Source organism: Misgurnus anguillicaudatus, chromosome 20 (assembly GCF_027580225.2).
Source record: "Misgurnus anguillicaudatus chromosome 20, ASM2758022v2, whole genome shotgun sequence".
Classification (NCBI taxonomy): domain Eukaryota; kingdom Metazoa; phylum Chordata; class Actinopteri; order Cypriniformes; family Cobitidae; genus Misgurnus; species Misgurnus anguillicaudatus.
The window spans coordinates 4,417,305-4,433,684 of NC_073356.2; the positions used below are offsets into that span (position 1 = coordinate 4,417,305).

The following is a 16,380-nucleotide window of genomic DNA, read 5'->3' on the forward strand; positions in this document are numbered from 1 at the left end:
AAGGATGCCCTCAATGCCGAAACCCGGGATCGAACCAGGGACCTTTAGATCTTCAGTCTAACGCTCTCTCAACTGAGCTATTTCGGCCACAAAAATGCTCCCGGCAGGAATTTTCATGACAAATCACAGCAAATATAGCAGTCGGCAAAAGGAGGCGCAGAGAAACCTTGGCCCGTACGGGGATCGAACCCGCGACCTTGGCGTTATTAGCACCACGCTCTAACCAACTGAGCTAACCGGCCACGGAAAGGCACCAGTCTCTGCCAAGACTGACATGAATGTTCCACAGTGTAGCAGCATCAAGAAGCAAAGCTAAACAAGGGCTCGTCCGGGATTTGAACCCGGGACCTCTCGCACCCAAAGCGAGAATCATACCCCTAGACCAACGAGCCAAGCCGTGCTGTCTTTTTGCCGTGCCACCGAGAGACATGTGACCACAACACAGTCACCAGCTTCCTCAAGCAGTTCCTTGGGATGGGCCTGTTTGGTCCTGCTCCTCTGTTTAGCCACAATGAGCCCTAGTGTTGGGCTGGTGTCAAAATAAGCACTTATCGATATAAGTACATGCTTATTGCTTAATATTTGAAATGGTGTGAGAGAACTCGACTGGTCTGCATAAATCTCGGACCTGAACCCAGCTGAACACCTTTGTTATGGATTACAGGCTCTGAGCAAAACACTCATCACCCAAACCCATCAATGATTTGTTCACAGGGTCACAGTCATTTCAGCACAGAAAAAGTCCTTTGCAAAACTGTCGCAACATAGACGGAAACAAAATTATTTGGCATGGTCTGTAAGGCATAGCATTAATATTTGTTTTGATTGGAGAAACTGGAATAGATAAATATGTTCATTTATTTTTAAAGCCAGTTCAGCATCTATGGCTATATTCATGGCGAGAACTGGTTTTTGGCAAAGTCAGAAATGCGGGTTAGGTGAATTGGAGATGTCAAATTGCCCTTCCCTCGGTTTGTGTGTGTGTGTGTGTATAGATCAACGTGTCTGTTGTTTTTGGACTGTTTAAGGAAACCAAATAACACAGTGCCCAGAGTAATTCCATGCTGACTGAAGGAGAACATGTACACCCCAAACAGAAAGGCCTCCTGACCCAGCCAGGGCTTGAACAGGGGACCTTGTTGCTGTGAGGCAGCTGTGCTCTGTTTGGGGTGGCAACTGTTTCGCCCCAAACATCTTTATTAAAAGGGGCATCCCAACACTTAGTGTAGTTTTAACGTCAAGTAACATCTTAGAAGCCATGTCCTTATCGCATTTTCCAAGTGTTGATCTTAGATTTTAGGAGAAAATTCTGATAAATCATCCGGTAACTAAACTGGACACCATGCATGACTAGCCTGGTTGTATATTTAAGTCTCATAGCTCCAGGCACCTCAGGGTACCTACCCAGTGGCCAGGATGATGTGCCTTTCCCGGCCAGGAGGGAGTAGGACAAATAGCCTGGGTCATTTTTCGGGTTGAGTCAATTGTGTTGTTTGAAATCAACTCATCGCTTGTTAAAACAGCAAGCCCTCCGGTAGAAAGCTTAAAGGGTAGGGGGATCGTCTAGGGGTTAACAAACAAAAGACAACCTCGGACACGGTTTCGACCTGACAAGACCAAAGGCGGAGGTGTCGCTGAGAGGTCCCTGACGTCCTTTGCGGGTTTCTCGTTGACATTCCATTCCTTTCCTGCCAATATTGCCATACAAAGCGGCGTTGTGGGTTAAAGCTCCGAGGGACGAGTCTAAAGAGGGGCTCGTCCGGGATTTGAACCCAGGACCTCTCGCACCCTAAGCGAGAATCATACCCCTAGACCAACGAGCCACTCAAAGCGTGTCACCCCCGCCCCCCTGGGAAACATTTTCCCACCACATAGCAGCCAGCTTGCAACAAGCCAAAGCATTCATTAGACGGATGTAAGGGGAATTAGCTCAAATGGTAGAGCGCTCGCTTAGCATGCGAGAGGTAGCGGGATCGATGCCCGCATTCTCCACGTGATTGTGGTTTGTTGTTAATTGCTCTGATGTCACACACCGGAAGCGTGAAGCTTCACATTGGGTCCACACATGAACGTCTCCGATACGGATGTTTTTTCACAAAGCAACATGGAGCAGGAGCTTAACACTCCAAGAGCATTTTGTTGCCATTTAAAATTGGAATCATTTTCTTTCAATGTTCATTTGTCTTCGTGTCATTTCTGGTAAGTCTTTTTAATGCATTTCATTGTCAGATTGTACACAAGAGCTGTGTGTTTCCTTTGGCCTGTACACATGAGCTGTGCGTTTTCTTTGTCCTAAACGTCAATGCATTTTTCATTTATTCTATGTTTTCGTACATGTTTAATTTGCTTCCTTGTAATGTCCTTGTGTTTGCTGAAATTTTGCGACTTGTGAGTTGTTGGCCCACCGCCAGGGTGACCAGAAAAAGTGCTCAATGTTGCTTGAATTAACTCATTTTTGTCTAGAGCCTGAGTGCTCTGGTAAAAAGGCTTAAAGGGCAGGGGGATTGTTTTGGGGTAACAAACACTGTTCCCTTGGATACCCAAAAAGTCTTACAGGTCCCACCGAGATTTGAACTCGGATCGCTGGATTCAGAGTCCAGAGTGCTAACCATTACACCATGGAACCACTCTTTGCGTTAGGGCCTGACCCGCCGGGTCACGGAGAAAAGGCCACTCGGACAGGGACCTTAGGTTAAAAAAACTCTCAAAAGGCTGCCCTCAATGCCGAAACCCGGGATCGAACCAGGGACCTTTAGATCTTCAGTCTAACGCTCTCCCAACTGAGCTATTTCGGCCACAAAAATGTTCCCGGCAGGAATTTTCATGACAAATCACAGCAAATATAGCGGTCGGCAAAAGGAGGCGCAGAGAAACCTTGGCCCGTACGGGGATCGAACCCGCGACCTTGGCGTTATTAGCACCACGCTCTAACCAACTGAGCTAACCGGCCACGGAAAGGCACCAGTCTCTGCCAAGACTGACATGAATGTTCCACAGTGTAGCAGCATCAAGAAGCAAAGCTAAACAAGGGCTCGTCCGGGATTTGAACCCGGGACCTCTCGCACCCAAAGCGAGAATCATACCCCTAGACCAACGAGCCAAGCCGTGCTGTCTTTTTGCCGTGCCACCGAGAGACATGTGACCACAACACAGTCACCAGCTTCCTCAAGCAGTTCCTTGGGATGGGCCTGTTTGGTCCTGCTCCTCTGTTTAGCCACAATGAGCCCTAGTGTTGGGCTGGTGTCAAAATAAGCACTTATCGATATAAGTACATGCTTATTGCTTAATATTTGAAATGGTGTGAGAGAACTCGACTGGTCTGCATAAATCTCGGACCTGAACCCAGCTGAACACCTTTGTTATGGATTACAGGCTCTGAGCAAAACACTCATCACCCAAACCCATCAATGATTTGTTCACAGGGTCACAGTCATTTCAGCACAGAAAAAGTCCTTTGCAAAACTGTTGCAACATAGACGGAAACAAAATTATTTGACATGGTCTGTAAGGCATAGCATTAATATTTGTTTTGATTGGAGAAACTGGAATAGATAAATATGTTCATTTATTTTTAAAGCCAGTTCAGCATCTATGGCTATATTCATGGCGAGAACTGGTTTTTGGCAAAGTCAGAAATGCGGGTTAGGTGAATTGGAGATGTCAAATTGCCCTTCCCTCGGTTTGTGTGTGTGTGTGTATAGATCAACGTGTCTGTTGTTTTTGGACTGTTTAAGGAAACCAAATAACACAGTGCCCAGAGTAATTCCATGCTGACTGAAGGAGAACATGTACACCCCAAACAGAAAGGCCTCCTGACCCAGCCAGGGCTTGAACAGGGGACCTTGTTGCTGTGAGGCAGCTGTGCTCTGTTTGGGGTGGCAACTGTTTCGCCCCAAACATCTTTATTAAAAGGGGCATCCCAACACTTAGTGTAGTTTTAACGTCAAGTAACATCTTAGAAGCCATGTCCTTATCGCATTTTCCAAGTGTTGATCTTAGATTTTAGGAGAAAATTCTGATAAATCATCCGGTAACTAAACTGGACACCATGCATGACTAGCCTGGTTGTATATTTAAGTCTCATAGCTCCAGGCACCTCAGGGTACCTACCCAGTGGCCAGGATGATGTGCCTTTCCCGGCCAGGAGGGAGTAGGACAAATAGCCTGGGTCATTTTTCGGGTTGAGTCAATTGTGTTGTTTGAAATCAACTCATCGCTTGTTAAAACAGCAAGCCCTCCGGTAGAAAGCTTAAAGGGTAGGGGGATCGTCTAGGGGTTAACAAACAAAAGACAACCTCGGACACGGTTTCGACCTGACAAGACCAAAGGCGGAGGTGTCGCTGAGAGGTCCCTGACGTCCTTTGCGGGTTTCTCGTTGACATTCCATTCCTTTCCTGCCAATATTGCCATACAAAGCGGCGTTGTGGGTTAAAGCTCCGAGGGACGAGTCTAAAGAGGGGCTCGTCCGGGATTTGAACCCGGGACCTCTCGCACCCTAAGCGAGAATCATACCCCTAGACCAACGAGCCACTCAAAGCGTGTCACCCCCGCCCCCCTGGGAAACATTTTCCCACCACATAGCAGCCAGCTTCCAACAAGCCAAAGCATTCATTAGACGGATGTAAGGGAAATTAGCTCAAATGGTAGAGCGCTCGCTTAGCATGCGAGAGGTAGCGTGATCGATGCCCGCATTCTCCACGTGATTGTGGTTTGTTGTTAATTGCTCTGATGTCACACACCGGAAGCGTGAAGCTTCACATTGGGGCCACACATGAACGTCTCCCATACGGATGTTTTTTCACAAAGCAACATGGAGCAGGAGCTTAACACTCCAAGAGCATTTTGTTGCCATTTAAAATTGGAATCATTTTCTTTCAATGTTCATTTGTCTTCGTGTCATTTCTGGTAAGTCTTTTTAATGCATTTCATTGTCAGATTGTACACAAGAGCTGTGTGTTTCCTTTGGCCTGTACACATGAGCTGTGCGTTTTCTTTGTCCTAAACGTCAATGCATTTTTCATTTATTCTATGTTTTCGTACATGTTTAATTTGCTTCCTTGTAATGTCCTTGTGTTTGCTGAAATTTTGCGACTTGTGAGTTGTTGGCCCACCGCCAGGGTGACCAGAAAAAGTGCTCAATGTTGCTTGAATTAACTCATTTTTGTCTAGAGCCTGAGTGCTCTGGTAAAAAGGCTTAAAGGGCAGGGGGATTGTTTTGGGGTAACAAACACTGTTCCCTTGGATACCCAAAAAGTCTTACAGGTCCCACCGAGATTTGAACTCGGATCGCTGGATTCAGAGTCCAGAGTGCTAACCATTACACCATGGAACCACTCTTTGCGTTAGGGCCTGACCCGCCGGGTCACGGAGAAAAGGCCACTCGGACAGGGACCTTAGGTTAAAAAAACTCTCAAAAGGCTGCCCTCAATGCCGAAACCCGGGATCGAACCAGGGACCTTTAGATCTTCAGTCTAACGCTCTCCCAACTGAGCTATTTCGGCCACAAAAATGCTCCCGGCAGGAATTTTCATGACAAATCACAGCAAATATAGCAGTCGGCAAAAGGAGGCGCAGAGAAACCTTGGCCCGTACGGGGATCGAACCCGCGACCTTGGCGTTATTAGCACCACGCTCTAACCAACTGAGCTAACCGGCCACGGAAAGGCACCAGTCTCTGCCAAGACTGACATGAATGTTCCACAGTGTAGCAGCATCAAGAAGCAAAGCTAAACAAGGGCTCGTCCGGGATTTGAACCCGGGACCTCTCGCACCCAAAGCGAGAATCATACCCCTAGACCAACGAGCCAAGCCGTGCTGTCTTTTTGCCGTGCCACCGAGAGACATGTGACCACAACACAGTCACCAGCTTCCTCAAGCAGTTCCTTGGGATGGGCCTGTTTGGTCCTGCTTCTCTGTTTAGCCACAATGAGCCCTAGTGTTGGGCTGGTGTCAAAATAAGCACTTATCGATATAAGTACATGCTTATTGCTTAATATTTGAAATGGTGTGAGAGAACTCGACTGGTCTGCATAAATCTCGGACCTGAACCCAGCTGAACACCTTTGTTATGGATTACAGGCTCTGAGCAAAACACTCATCACCCAAACCCATCAATGATTTGTTCACAGGGTCACAGTCATTTCAGCACAGAAAAAGTCCTTTGCAAAACTGTCGCAACATAGACGGAAACAAAATTATTTGACATGGTCTGTAAGGCATAGCATTAATATTTGTTTTGATTGGAGAAACTGGAATAGATAAATATGTTCATTTATTTTTAAAGCCAGTTCAGCATCTATGGCTATATTCATGGCGAGAACTGTTTTTTGGCAAAGTCAGAAATGCGGGTTAGGTGAATTGGAGATGTCAAATTGCCCTTCCCTCGGTTTGTGTGTGTGTGTGTATAGATCAACGTGTCTGTTGTTTTTGGACTGTTTAAGGAAACCAAATAACACAGTGCCCAGAGTAATTCCATGCTGACTGAAGGAGAACATGTACACCCCAAACAGAAAGGCCTCCTGACCCAGCCAGGGCTTGAACAGGGGACCTTGTTGCTGTGAGGCAGCTGTGCTCTGTTTGGGGTGGCAACTGTTTCGCCCCAAACATCTTTATTAAAAGGGGCATCCCAACACTTAGTGTAGTTTTAACGTCAAGTAACATCTTAGAAGCCATGTCCTTATCGCATTTTCCAAGTGTTGATCTTAGATTTTAGGAGAAAATTCTGATAAATCATCCGGTAACTAAACTGGACACCATGCATGACTAGCCTGGTTGTATATTTAAGTCTCATAGCTCCAGGCACCTCAGGGTACCTACCCAGTGGCCAGGATGATGTGCCTTTCCCGGCCAGGAGGGAGTAGGACAAATAGCCTGGGTCATTTTTCGGGTTGAGTCAATTGTGTTGTTTGAAATCAACTCATCGCTTGTTAAAACAGCAAGCCCTCCGGTAGAAAGCTTAAAGGGTAGGGGGATCGTCTAGGGGTTAACAAACAAAAGACAACCTCGGACACGGTTTCGACCTGACAAGACCAAAGGCGGAGGTGTCGCTGAGAGGTCCCTGACGTCCTTTGCGGGTTTCTCGTTGACATTCCATTCCTTTCCTGCCAATATTGCCATACAAAGCGGCGTTGTGGGTTAAAGCTCCGAGGGACGAGTCTAAAGAGGGGCTCGTCCGGGATTTTAACCCGGGACCTCTCGCACCCTAAGCGAGAATCATACCCCTAGACCAACGAGCCACTCAAAGCGTGTCACCCCCGCCCCCCTGGGAAACATTTTCCCACCACATAGCAGCCAGCTTCCAACAAGCCAAAGCATTCATTAGACGGATGTAAGGGGAATTAGCTCAAATGGTAGAGCGCTCGCTTAGCATGCGAGAGTTAGCGTGATCGATGCCCGCATTCTCCACGTGATTGTGGTTTGTTGTTAATTGCTCTGATGTCACACACCGGAAGCGTGAAGCTTCACATTGGGTCCACACATGAACGTCTCCCATACGGATGTTTTTTCACAAAGCAACATGGAGCAGGAGCTTAACACTCCAAGAGCATTTTGTTGCCATTTAAAATTGGAATCATTTTCTTTCAATGTTCATTTGTCTTCGTGTCATTTCTGGTAAGTCTTTTTAATGCATTTCATTGTCAGATTGTACACAAGAGCTGTGTGTTTCCTTTGGCCTGTACACATGAGCTGTGCGTTTTCTTTGTCCTAAACGTCAATGCATTTTTCATTTATTCTATGTTTTCGTACATGTTTTATTTGCTTCCTTGTAATGTCCTTGTGTTTGCTGAAATTTTGCGACTTGTGAGTTGTTGGCCCACCGCCAGGGTGACCAGAAAAAGTGCTCAATGTTGCTTGAATTAACTCATTTTTGTCTAGAGCCTGAGTGCTCTGGTAAAAAGGCTTAAAGGGCAGGGGGATTGTTTTGGGGTAACAAACACTGTTCCCTTGGATACCCAAAAAGTCTTACAGGTCCCACCGAGATTTGAACTCGGATCGCTGGATTCAGAGTCCAGAGTGCTAACCATTACACCATGGAACCACTCTTTGCGTTAGGGCCTGACCCGCCGGGTCACGGAGAAAAGGCCACTCGGACAGGGACCTTAGGTTAAAAAAACTCTCAAAAGGCTGCCCTCAATGCCGAAACCCGGGATCGAACCAGGGACCTTTAGATCTTCAGTCTAACGCTCTCCCAACTGAGCTATTTCGGCCACAAAAATTCTCCCGGCAGGAATTTTCATGACAAATCACAGCAAATATAGCAGTCGGCAAAAGGAGGCGCAGAGAAACCTTGGCCCGTACGGGGATCGAACCCGCGACCTTGGCGTTATTAGCACCACGCTCTAACCAACTGAGCTAACCGGCCACGGAAAGGCACCAGTCTCTGCCAAGACTGACATGAATGTTCCACAGTGTAGCAGCATCAAGAAGCAAAGCTAAACAAGGGCTCGTCCGGGTATTGAACCCGGGACCTCTCGCACCCAAAGCGAGAATCATACCCCTAGACCAACGAGCCAAGACGTGCTGTCTTTTTGCCGTGCCACCGAGAGACATGTGACCACAACACAGTCACCAGCTTCCTCAAGCAGTTCCTTGGGATGGGCCTGTTTGGTCCTGCGCCTCTGTTTAGCCACAATGAGCCCTAGTGTTGGGCTGGTGTCAAAATAAGCACTTATCGATATAAGTACATGCTTATTGCTTAATATTTGAAATGGTGTGAGAGAACTCGACTGGTCTGCATAAATCTCGAACCTGAACCCAGCTGAACACCTTTGTTATGGATTACAGGCTCTGAGCAAAACACTCATCACCCAAACCCATCAATGATTTGTTCACAGGGTCACAGTCATTTCAGCACAGAAAAAGTCCTTTGCAAAACTGTCGCAACATAGACGGAAACAAAATTATTTGGCATGGTCTGTAAGGCATAGCATTAATATTTGTTTTGATTGGAGAAACTGGAATAGATAAATATGTTCATTTATTTTTAAAGCCAGTTCAGCATCTATGGCTATATTCATGGCGAGAACTGGTTTTTGGCAAAGTCAGAAATGCGGGTTAGGTGAATTGGAGATGTCAAATTGCCCTTCCCTCGGTTTGTGTGTGTGTGTGTGTATAGATCAACGTGTCTGTTGTTTTTGGACTGTTTAAGGAAACCAAATAACACAGTGCCCAGAGTAATTCCATGCTGACTGAAGGAGAACATGTACACCCCAAACAGAAAGGCCTCCTGACCCAGCCAGGGCTTGAACAGGGGACCTTGTTGCTGTGAGGCAGCTGTGCTCTGTTTGGGGTGGCAACTGTTTCGCCCCAAACATCTTTATTAAAAGGGGCATCCCAACACTTAGTGTAGTTTTAACGTCAAGTAACATCTTAGAAGCCATGTCCTTATCGCATTTTCCAAGTGTTGATCTTAGATTTTAGGAGAAAATTCTGATAAATCATCCGGTAACTAAACTGGACACCATGCATCACTAGCCTGGTTGTATATTTAAGTCTCATAGCTCCAGGCACCTCAGGGTACCTACCCAGTGGCCAGGATGATGTGCCTTTCCCGGCCAGGAGGGAGTAGGACAAATAGCCTGGGTCATTTTTCGGGTTGAGTCAATTGTGTTGTTTGAAATCAACTCATCGCTTGTTAAAACAGCAAGCCCTCCGGTAGAAAGCTTAAAGGGTAGGGGGATCGTCTAGGGGTTAACAAACAAAAGACAACCTCGGACACGGTTTCGACCTGACAAGACCAAAGGCGGAGGTGTCGCTGAGAGGTCCCTGACGTCCTTTGCGGGTTTCTCGTTGACATTCCATTCCTTTCCTGCCAATATTGCCATACAAAGTGGCGTTGTGGGTTAAAGCTCCGAGGGACGAGTCTAAAGAGGGGCTCGTCCGGGATTTGAACCCGGGACCTCTCGCACCCTAAGCGAGAATCATACCCCTAGACCAACGAGCCACTCAAAGCGTGTCACCCCCGCCCCCCTGGGAAACATTTTCCCACCACATAGCAGCCAGCTTCCAACAAGCCAAAGCATTCATTAGACGGATGTAAGGGGAATTAGCTCAAATGGTAGAGCGCTCGCTTAGCATGCGAGAGGTAGCGTGATCGATGCCCGCATTCTCCACGTGATTGTGGTTTGTTGTTAATTGCTCTGATGTCACACACCGGAAGCGTGAAGCTTCACATTGGGTCCACACATGAACGTCTCCCATACGGATGTTTTTTCACAAAGCACATGGAGCAGGAGCTTAACACTCCAAGAGCATTTTGTTGCCATTTAAAATTGGAATCATTTTCTTTCAATGTTCATTTGTCTTCGTGTCATTTCTGGTAAGTCTTTTTAATGCATTTCATTGTCAGATTGTACACAAGAGCTGTGTGTTTCCTTTGGCCTGTACACATGAGCTGTGCGTTTTCTTTGTCCTAAACGTCAATGCATTTTTCATTTATTCTATGTTTTCGTACATGTTTAATTTGCTTCCTTGTAATGTCCTTGTGTTTGCTGAAATTTTGCGACTTGTGAGTTGTTGGCCCACCGCCAGGGTGACCAGAAAAAGTGCTCAATGTTGCTTGAATTAACTCATTTTTGTCTAGAGCCTGAGTGCTCTGGTAAAAAGGCTTAAAGGGCAGGGGGATTGTTTTGGGGTAACAAACACTGTTCCCTTGGATACCCAAAAAGTCTTACAGGTCCCACCGAGATTTGAACTCGGATCGCTGGATTCAGAGTCCAGAGTGCTAACCATTACACCATGGAACCACTCTTTGCGTTAGGGCCTGACCCGCCGGGTCACGGAGAAAAGGCCACTCGGACAGGGACCTTAGGTTAAAAAAACTCTCAAAAGGCTGCCCTCAATGCCGAAACCCGGGATCGAACCAGGGACCTTTAGATCTTCAGTCTAACGCTCTCCCAACTGAGCTATTTCGGCCACAAAAATGCTCCCGGCAGGAATTTTCATGACAAATCACAGCAAATATAGCAGTCGGCAAAAGGAGGCGCAGAGAAACCTTGGCCCGTACGGGGATCGAACCCGCGACCTTGGCGTTATTAGCACCACGCTCTAACCAACTGAGCTAACCGGCCACGGAAAGGCACCAGTCTCTGCCAAGACTGACATGAATGTTCCACAGTGTAGCAGCATCAAGAAGCAAAGCTAAACAAGGGCTCGTCCGGGATTTGAACCCGGGACCTCTCGCACCCAAAGCGAGAATCATACCCCTAGACCAACGAGCCAAGCCGTGCTGTCTTTTTGCCGTGCCACCGAGAGACATGTGACCACAACACAGTCACCAGCTTCCTCAAGCAGTTCCTTGGGATGGGCCTGTTTGGTCCTGCTCCTCTGTTTAGCCACAATGAGCCCTAGTGTTGGGCTGGTGTCAAAATAAGCACTTATCGATATAAGTACATGCTTATTGCTTAATATTTGAAATGGTGTGAGAGAACTCGACTGGTCTGCATAAATCTCGGACCTGAACCCAGCTGAACACCTTTGTTATGGATTACAGGCTCTGAGCAAAACACTCATCACCCAAACCCATCAATGATTTGTTCACAGGGTCACAGTCATTTCAGCACAGAAAAAGTCCTTTGCAAAACTGTCGCAACATAGACGGAAACAAAATTATTTGACATGGTCTGTAAGGCATAGCATTAATATTTGTTTTGATTGGAGAAACTGGAATAGATAAATATGTTCATTTATTTTTAAAGCCAGTTCAGCATCTATGGCTATATTCATGGCGAGAACTGTTTTTTAAAAAAAAAGTCAGAAATGCGGGTTAGGTGAATTGGAGATGTCAAATTGCCCTTCCCTCGGTTTGTGTGTGTGTGTGTATAGATCAACGTGTCTGTTGTTTTTGGACTGTTTAAGGAAACCAAATAACACAGTGCCCAGAGTAATTCCATGCTGACTGAAGGAGAACATGTACACCCCAAACAGAAAGACCTCCTGACCCAGCCAGGGCTTGAACAGGGGACCTTGTTGCTGTGAGGCAGCTGTGCTCTGTTTGGGGTGGCAACTGTTTCGCCCCAAACATCTTTATTAAAAGGGGCATCCCAACACTTAGTGTAGTTTTAACGTCAAGTAACATCTTAGAAGCCATGTCCTTATCGCATTTTCCAAGTGTTGATCTTAGATTTTAGGAGAAAATTCTGATAAATCATCCGGTAACTAAACTGGACACCATGCATCACTAGCCTGGTTGTATATTTAAGTCTCATAGCTCCAGGCACCTCAGGGTACCTACCCAGTGGCCAGGATGATGTGCCTTTCCCGGCCAGGAGGGAGTAGGACAAATAGCCTGGGTCATTTTTCGGGTTGAGTCAATTGTGTTGTTTGAAATCAACTCATCGCTTGTTAAAACAGCAAGCCCTCCGGTAGAAAGCTTAAAGGGTAGGGGGATCGTCTAGGGGTTAACAAACAAAGGACAACCTCGGACACGGTTTCGACCTGACAAGACCAAAGGCGGAGGTGTCGCTGAGAGGTCCCTGACGTCCTTTGCGGGTTTCTCGTTGACATTCCATTCCTTTCCTGCCAATATTGCCATACAAAGCGGCGTTGTGGGTTAAAGCTCCGAGGGACGAGTCTAAAGAGGGGCTCGTCCGGGATTTGAACCCGGGACCTCTCGCACCCTAAGCGAGAATCATACCCCTAGACCAACGAGCCACTCAAAGCGTGTCACCCCCGCCCCCCTGGGAAACATTTTCCCACCACATAGCAGCCAGCTTCCAACAAGCCAAAGCATTCATTAGACGGATGTAAGGGGAATTAGCTCAAATGGTAGAGCGCTCGCTTAGCATGCGAGAGGTAGCGGGATCGATGCCCGCATTCTCCACGTGATTGTGGTTTGTTGTTAATTGCTCTGATGTCACACACCGGAAGCGTGAAGCTTCACATTGGGTCCACACATGAACGTCTCCGATACGGATGTTTTTTCACAAAGCAACATGGAGCAGGAGCTTAACACTCCAAGAGCATTTTGTTGCCATTTAAAATTGGAATCATTTTCTTTCAATGTTCATTTGTCTTCGTGTCATTTCTGGTAAGTCTTTTTAATGCATTTCATTGTCAGATTGTACACAAGAGCTGTGTGTTTCCTTTGGCCTGTACACATGAGCTGTGTGTTTTCTTTGTCCTAAACGTCAATGCATTTTTCATTTATTCTATGTTTTCGTACATGTTTAATTTGCTTCCTTGTAATGTCCTTGTGTTTGCTGAAATTTTGCGACTTGTGAGTTGTTGGCCCACCGCCAGGGTGACCAGAAAAAGTGCTCAATGTTGCTTGAATTAACTCATTTTTGTCTAGAGCCTGAGTGCTCTGGTAAAAAGGCTTAAAGGGCAGGGGGATTGTTTTGGGGTAACAAACACTGTTCCCTTGGATACCCAAAAAGTCTTACAGGTCCCACCGAGATTTGAACTCGGATCGCTGGATTCAGAGTCCAGAGTGCTAACCATTACACCATGGAACCACTCTTTGCGTTAGGGCCTGACCCGCCGGGTCACGGAGAAAAGGCCACTCGGATAGGGACCTTCGGTTAAACAAACTCTCAAAAGGCTGCCCTCAATGCCGAAACCGAACCAGGGACCTTTAGATCTTCAGTCTAACGCTCTCCCAACTGAGCTATTTCGGCCACAAAAATGCTCCCGGCAGGAATTTTCATGACAAATCACAGCAAATATAGCAGTCGGCAAAAGGAGGCGCAGAGAAACCTTGGCCCGTACGGGGATCGAACCCGCGACCTTGGCGTTATTAGCACCACGCTCTAACCAACTGAGCTAACCGGCCACGGAGAGGCACCAGTCTCTGCCAAGACTGACATGAATGTTCCACAGTGTAGCAGCATCAAGAAGCAAAGCTAAACAAGGGCTCGTCCGGGATTTGAACCCGGGACCTCTCGCACCCAAAGCGAGAATCATACCCCTAGACCAACGAGCCAAGCCGTGCTGTCTTTTTGCCGTGCCACCGAGAGACATGTGACCACAACACAGTCACCAGCTTCCTCAAGCAGTTCCTTGGGATGGGCCTGTTTGGTCCTGCTCCTCTGTTTAGCCACAATGAGCCCTAGTGTTGGGCTGGTGTCAAAATAAGCACTTATCGATATAAGTACATGCTTATTGCTTAATATTTGAAATGGTGTGAGAGAACTCGACTGGTCTGCATAAATCTCGGACCTGAACCCAGCTGAACACCTTTGTTATGGATTACAGGCTCTGAGCAAAACACTCATCACCCAAACCCATCAATGATTTGTTCACAGGGTCACAGTCATTTCAGCACAGAAAAAGTCCTTTGCAAAACTGTTGCAACATAGACGGAAACAAAATTATTTGACATGGTCTGTAAGGCATAGCATTAATATTTGTTTTGATTGGAAAAACTGGAATAGATAAATATGTTCATTTATTTTTAAAGCCAGTTCAGCATCTATGGCTATATTCATGGCGAGAACTGGTTTTTGGCAAAGTCAGAAATGCGGGTTAGGTGAATTGGAGATGTCAAATTGCCCTTCCCTCGGTTTGTGTGTGTGTGTATAGATCAACGTGTCTGTTGTTTTTGGACTGTTTAAGGAAACCAAATAACACAGTGCCCAGAGTAATTCCATGCTGACTGAAGGAGAACATGTACACCCCAAACAGAAAGGCCTCCTGACCCAGCCAGGGCTTGAACAGGGGACCTTGTTGCTGTGAGGCAGCTGTGCTCTGTTTGGGGTGGCAACTGTTTCGCCCCAAACATCTTTATTAAAAGGGGCATCCCAACACTTAGGGCTCTATCTTACACCCGGCGCAATGCAGCGCAATGCGCGACGCAAGTGTCTTTCGCTAGTTTCCACCCTAATTTTCACGTTTAGCGCCGCGTTGTTTAAATAGCAAATTTAAGGAGAAAAGAAGGGGGGAAGAAAAATGAGAAAATCGCCGGTTCGATCCCCGACTGGAACATGCAAAGCATACATGAATTAATGCAAACTATTTCAATTGCTATGAATCAAATATAGTTTAAAAACGGATACAAATAGAATTGGTAAGAATGCTTTGTTTGCTTAACAGTAATAAAAATAAGAATATGATACTACTACTTCTCCTGCTTATAATAATAATAATAAACCTTTATATCTAAGAAATGTTTCTGACAATCACTTCTCCCACCCTGTGGACATGTCTGCTATACAAATCTGTCCCTTTTTCTTGTAATTTTAATGGTTTGTTGCAATAACAATAATAAAAATTTGATACTACTACTGCTTATAATAATAATAAACCTTTATATCAAAGACACACCCTGTGAATCTGTCTGGAATATGATCATGTCCCTTTCTTGTAATTTTAATATCTGTGTGAGTTTGTAAAAAGTTTTCCAGATAGGTATGATAGAAGAAAGCCAAAGGATACTGTTGTAGAAATAAAGTTCTTTTTATTTTTATAACAAACACCTTCTCTCTCACATAAACACAACTTTATCAAAAAAGCTTTAAGCTTATTTATATGGGTTTAATGATCAAATGTGAAAAGCAAATGAACAAATTAGCTTTTCAGAGGGTGAACAAATGACCCTAACAGAGGTGTACGCCAAGGTTATTTTCGTAAACGAAAACTAAAACTAAGACTAAAACTATCAGCTAAAAAACATTTTCGTTAACTGAAATAAAATTAAAAATTCATAATAAATGAAAAACTAAAACGAAACGAAACAAGCAACAGTTATTGTAAAACTAACTGAAATAAAATAATAATTATCAAAAATAAGTATTCGTTTTCGTTATTATTAAACTCTCATCCCGTGCCGTGGCGGAAAATCTGAACAGGCTTTATAAAAGACCCCTTAATCGCCTACGTCACTGTGACGTCGCCGCTCTAGCTGGAGGCAAAACATGAGAACTCATATTAGGCGCACTAAAAGTTTGAGGTTTTGACTTTAAAATGTCGTCTTCTTGTGCTTTTGGCTGCCAAAATATAAGTAACAGCACCTTTGCTTCAAAACTAAAGTTTTACCGGATCCTGGCAGACATTCCTTCACAGAATTAAATAAGACAATTGTGGTTGAATGGACGGAGACGATCGCAAATAATGCTCGTGTTTGCAGCGCACACTTCATTTCAGGTAAAATAATCTATGCATCTGTGTTGGTGTGTTTGTCTTATCTATTACAAATCAGCAAGTTTCTGTTTTATAGGTGATGATAAGTCAACCGTCAGTGCACTAGCTAGCTTAAATGTTAAACAAACATACAGCGATAGATGTGTGTGCCATCCTTTGAATGTTCTCTTAAAATAATCCCCATTGCTAATCATAGTTAGCCCAGCGATAGGTTACATTAGACAATAAGCCTTGACAAAATTCTCCAAACCAGCCGAAAATACTTCATATGTAGGAAATATCCAAAACCTGGTTAAAATGTTT

The 16,380-nt window shown here is 45.5% G+C and overlaps 28 non-coding genes across 28 annotated transcripts; 2 read left to right on the forward strand and 26 right to left on the reverse strand.

Moving 5' to 3' along the window:
* Window positions 1–168: 168 nt before the first annotated feature.
* trnai-aau (transfer RNA isoleucine (anticodon AAU)) lies at window positions 169–242 on the reverse strand. The gene has a single exon. It is a non-coding gene; the product is annotated as a tRNA-Ile (tRNA).
* Window positions 243–320: 78 nt separating this feature from the next.
* On the reverse strand, window positions 321–392 carry trnap-ugg (transfer RNA proline (anticodon UGG)). The gene has a single exon. It is a non-coding gene; the product is annotated as a tRNA-Pro (tRNA).
* A 1,359-nt stretch (window positions 393–1,751) lies between these two features.
* Window positions 1,752–1,823, reverse strand: trnap-agg (transfer RNA proline (anticodon AGG)). Its single transcript has one exon. It is a non-coding gene; the product is annotated as a tRNA-Pro (tRNA).
* A 96-nt stretch (window positions 1,824–1,919) lies between these two features.
* On the forward strand, window positions 1,920–1,992 carry trnaa-agc (transfer RNA alanine (anticodon AGC)). Its single transcript has one exon. It is a non-coding gene; the product is annotated as a tRNA-Ala (tRNA).
* Window positions 1,993–2,554: 562 nt separating this feature from the next.
* trnaq-cug (transfer RNA glutamine (anticodon CUG)) lies at window positions 2,555–2,626 on the reverse strand. The gene has a single exon. It is a non-coding gene; the product is annotated as a tRNA-Gln (tRNA).
* A 96-nt stretch (window positions 2,627–2,722) lies between these two features.
* On the reverse strand, window positions 2,723–2,795 carry trnaf-gaa (transfer RNA phenylalanine (anticodon GAA)). The gene has a single exon. It is a non-coding gene; the product is annotated as a tRNA-Phe (tRNA).
* An 81-nt stretch (window positions 2,796–2,876) lies between these two features.
* trnai-aau (transfer RNA isoleucine (anticodon AAU)) lies at window positions 2,877–2,950 on the reverse strand. Its single transcript has one exon. It is a non-coding gene; the product is annotated as a tRNA-Ile (tRNA).
* A 78-nt stretch (window positions 2,951–3,028) lies between these two features.
* Window positions 3,029–3,100, reverse strand: trnap-ugg (transfer RNA proline (anticodon UGG)). The gene has a single exon. It is a non-coding gene; the product is annotated as a tRNA-Pro (tRNA).
* A 1,357-nt stretch (window positions 3,101–4,457) lies between these two features.
* On the reverse strand, window positions 4,458–4,529 carry trnap-agg (transfer RNA proline (anticodon AGG)). The gene has a single exon. It is a non-coding gene; the product is annotated as a tRNA-Pro (tRNA).
* A 731-nt stretch (window positions 4,530–5,260) lies between these two features.
* Window positions 5,261–5,332, reverse strand: trnaq-cug (transfer RNA glutamine (anticodon CUG)). The gene has a single exon. It is a non-coding gene; the product is annotated as a tRNA-Gln (tRNA).
* A 96-nt stretch (window positions 5,333–5,428) lies between these two features.
* On the reverse strand, window positions 5,429–5,501 carry trnaf-gaa (transfer RNA phenylalanine (anticodon GAA)). Its single transcript has one exon. It is a non-coding gene; the product is annotated as a tRNA-Phe (tRNA).
* An 81-nt stretch (window positions 5,502–5,582) lies between these two features.
* On the reverse strand, window positions 5,583–5,656 carry trnai-aau (transfer RNA isoleucine (anticodon AAU)). The gene has a single exon. It is a non-coding gene; the product is annotated as a tRNA-Ile (tRNA).
* A 78-nt stretch (window positions 5,657–5,734) lies between these two features.
* trnap-ugg (transfer RNA proline (anticodon UGG)) lies at window positions 5,735–5,806 on the reverse strand. Its single transcript has one exon. It is a non-coding gene; the product is annotated as a tRNA-Pro (tRNA).
* A 1,357-nt stretch (window positions 5,807–7,163) lies between these two features.
* On the reverse strand, window positions 7,164–7,235 carry trnap-agg (transfer RNA proline (anticodon AGG)). Its single transcript has one exon. It is a non-coding gene; the product is annotated as a tRNA-Pro (tRNA).
* Window positions 7,236–7,966: 731 nt separating this feature from the next.
* Window positions 7,967–8,038, reverse strand: trnaq-cug (transfer RNA glutamine (anticodon CUG)). Its single transcript has one exon. It is a non-coding gene; the product is annotated as a tRNA-Gln (tRNA).
* Window positions 8,039–8,134: 96 nt separating this feature from the next.
* On the reverse strand, window positions 8,135–8,207 carry trnaf-gaa (transfer RNA phenylalanine (anticodon GAA)). Its single transcript has one exon. It is a non-coding gene; the product is annotated as a tRNA-Phe (tRNA).
* An 81-nt stretch (window positions 8,208–8,288) lies between these two features.
* Window positions 8,289–8,362, reverse strand: trnai-aau (transfer RNA isoleucine (anticodon AAU)). Its single transcript has one exon. It is a non-coding gene; the product is annotated as a tRNA-Ile (tRNA).
* A 78-nt stretch (window positions 8,363–8,440) lies between these two features.
* On the reverse strand, window positions 8,441–8,512 carry trnap-ugg (transfer RNA proline (anticodon UGG)). The gene has a single exon. It is a non-coding gene; the product is annotated as a tRNA-Pro (tRNA).
* A 1,359-nt stretch (window positions 8,513–9,871) lies between these two features.
* Window positions 9,872–9,943, reverse strand: trnap-agg (transfer RNA proline (anticodon AGG)). Its single transcript has one exon. It is a non-coding gene; the product is annotated as a tRNA-Pro (tRNA).
* A 730-nt stretch (window positions 9,944–10,673) lies between these two features.
* On the reverse strand, window positions 10,674–10,745 carry trnaq-cug (transfer RNA glutamine (anticodon CUG)). Its single transcript has one exon. It is a non-coding gene; the product is annotated as a tRNA-Gln (tRNA).
* A 96-nt stretch (window positions 10,746–10,841) lies between these two features.
* trnaf-gaa (transfer RNA phenylalanine (anticodon GAA)) lies at window positions 10,842–10,914 on the reverse strand. The gene has a single exon. It is a non-coding gene; the product is annotated as a tRNA-Phe (tRNA).
* Window positions 10,915–10,995: 81 nt separating this feature from the next.
* On the reverse strand, window positions 10,996–11,069 carry trnai-aau (transfer RNA isoleucine (anticodon AAU)). Its single transcript has one exon. It is a non-coding gene; the product is annotated as a tRNA-Ile (tRNA).
* Window positions 11,070–11,147: 78 nt separating this feature from the next.
* On the reverse strand, window positions 11,148–11,219 carry trnap-ugg (transfer RNA proline (anticodon UGG)). The gene has a single exon. It is a non-coding gene; the product is annotated as a tRNA-Pro (tRNA).
* A 1,360-nt stretch (window positions 11,220–12,579) lies between these two features.
* trnap-agg (transfer RNA proline (anticodon AGG)) lies at window positions 12,580–12,651 on the reverse strand. Its single transcript has one exon. It is a non-coding gene; the product is annotated as a tRNA-Pro (tRNA).
* A 96-nt stretch (window positions 12,652–12,747) lies between these two features.
* On the forward strand, window positions 12,748–12,820 carry trnaa-agc (transfer RNA alanine (anticodon AGC)). The gene has a single exon. It is a non-coding gene; the product is annotated as a tRNA-Ala (tRNA).
* A 562-nt stretch (window positions 12,821–13,382) lies between these two features.
* On the reverse strand, window positions 13,383–13,454 carry trnaq-cug (transfer RNA glutamine (anticodon CUG)). The gene has a single exon. It is a non-coding gene; the product is annotated as a tRNA-Gln (tRNA).
* A 243-nt stretch (window positions 13,455–13,697) lies between these two features.
* On the reverse strand, window positions 13,698–13,771 carry trnai-aau (transfer RNA isoleucine (anticodon AAU)). Its single transcript has one exon. It is a non-coding gene; the product is annotated as a tRNA-Ile (tRNA).
* Window positions 13,772–13,849: 78 nt separating this feature from the next.
* trnap-ugg (transfer RNA proline (anticodon UGG)) lies at window positions 13,850–13,921 on the reverse strand. The gene has a single exon. It is a non-coding gene; the product is annotated as a tRNA-Pro (tRNA).
* Window positions 13,922–16,380: the final 2,459 nt, after the last annotated feature.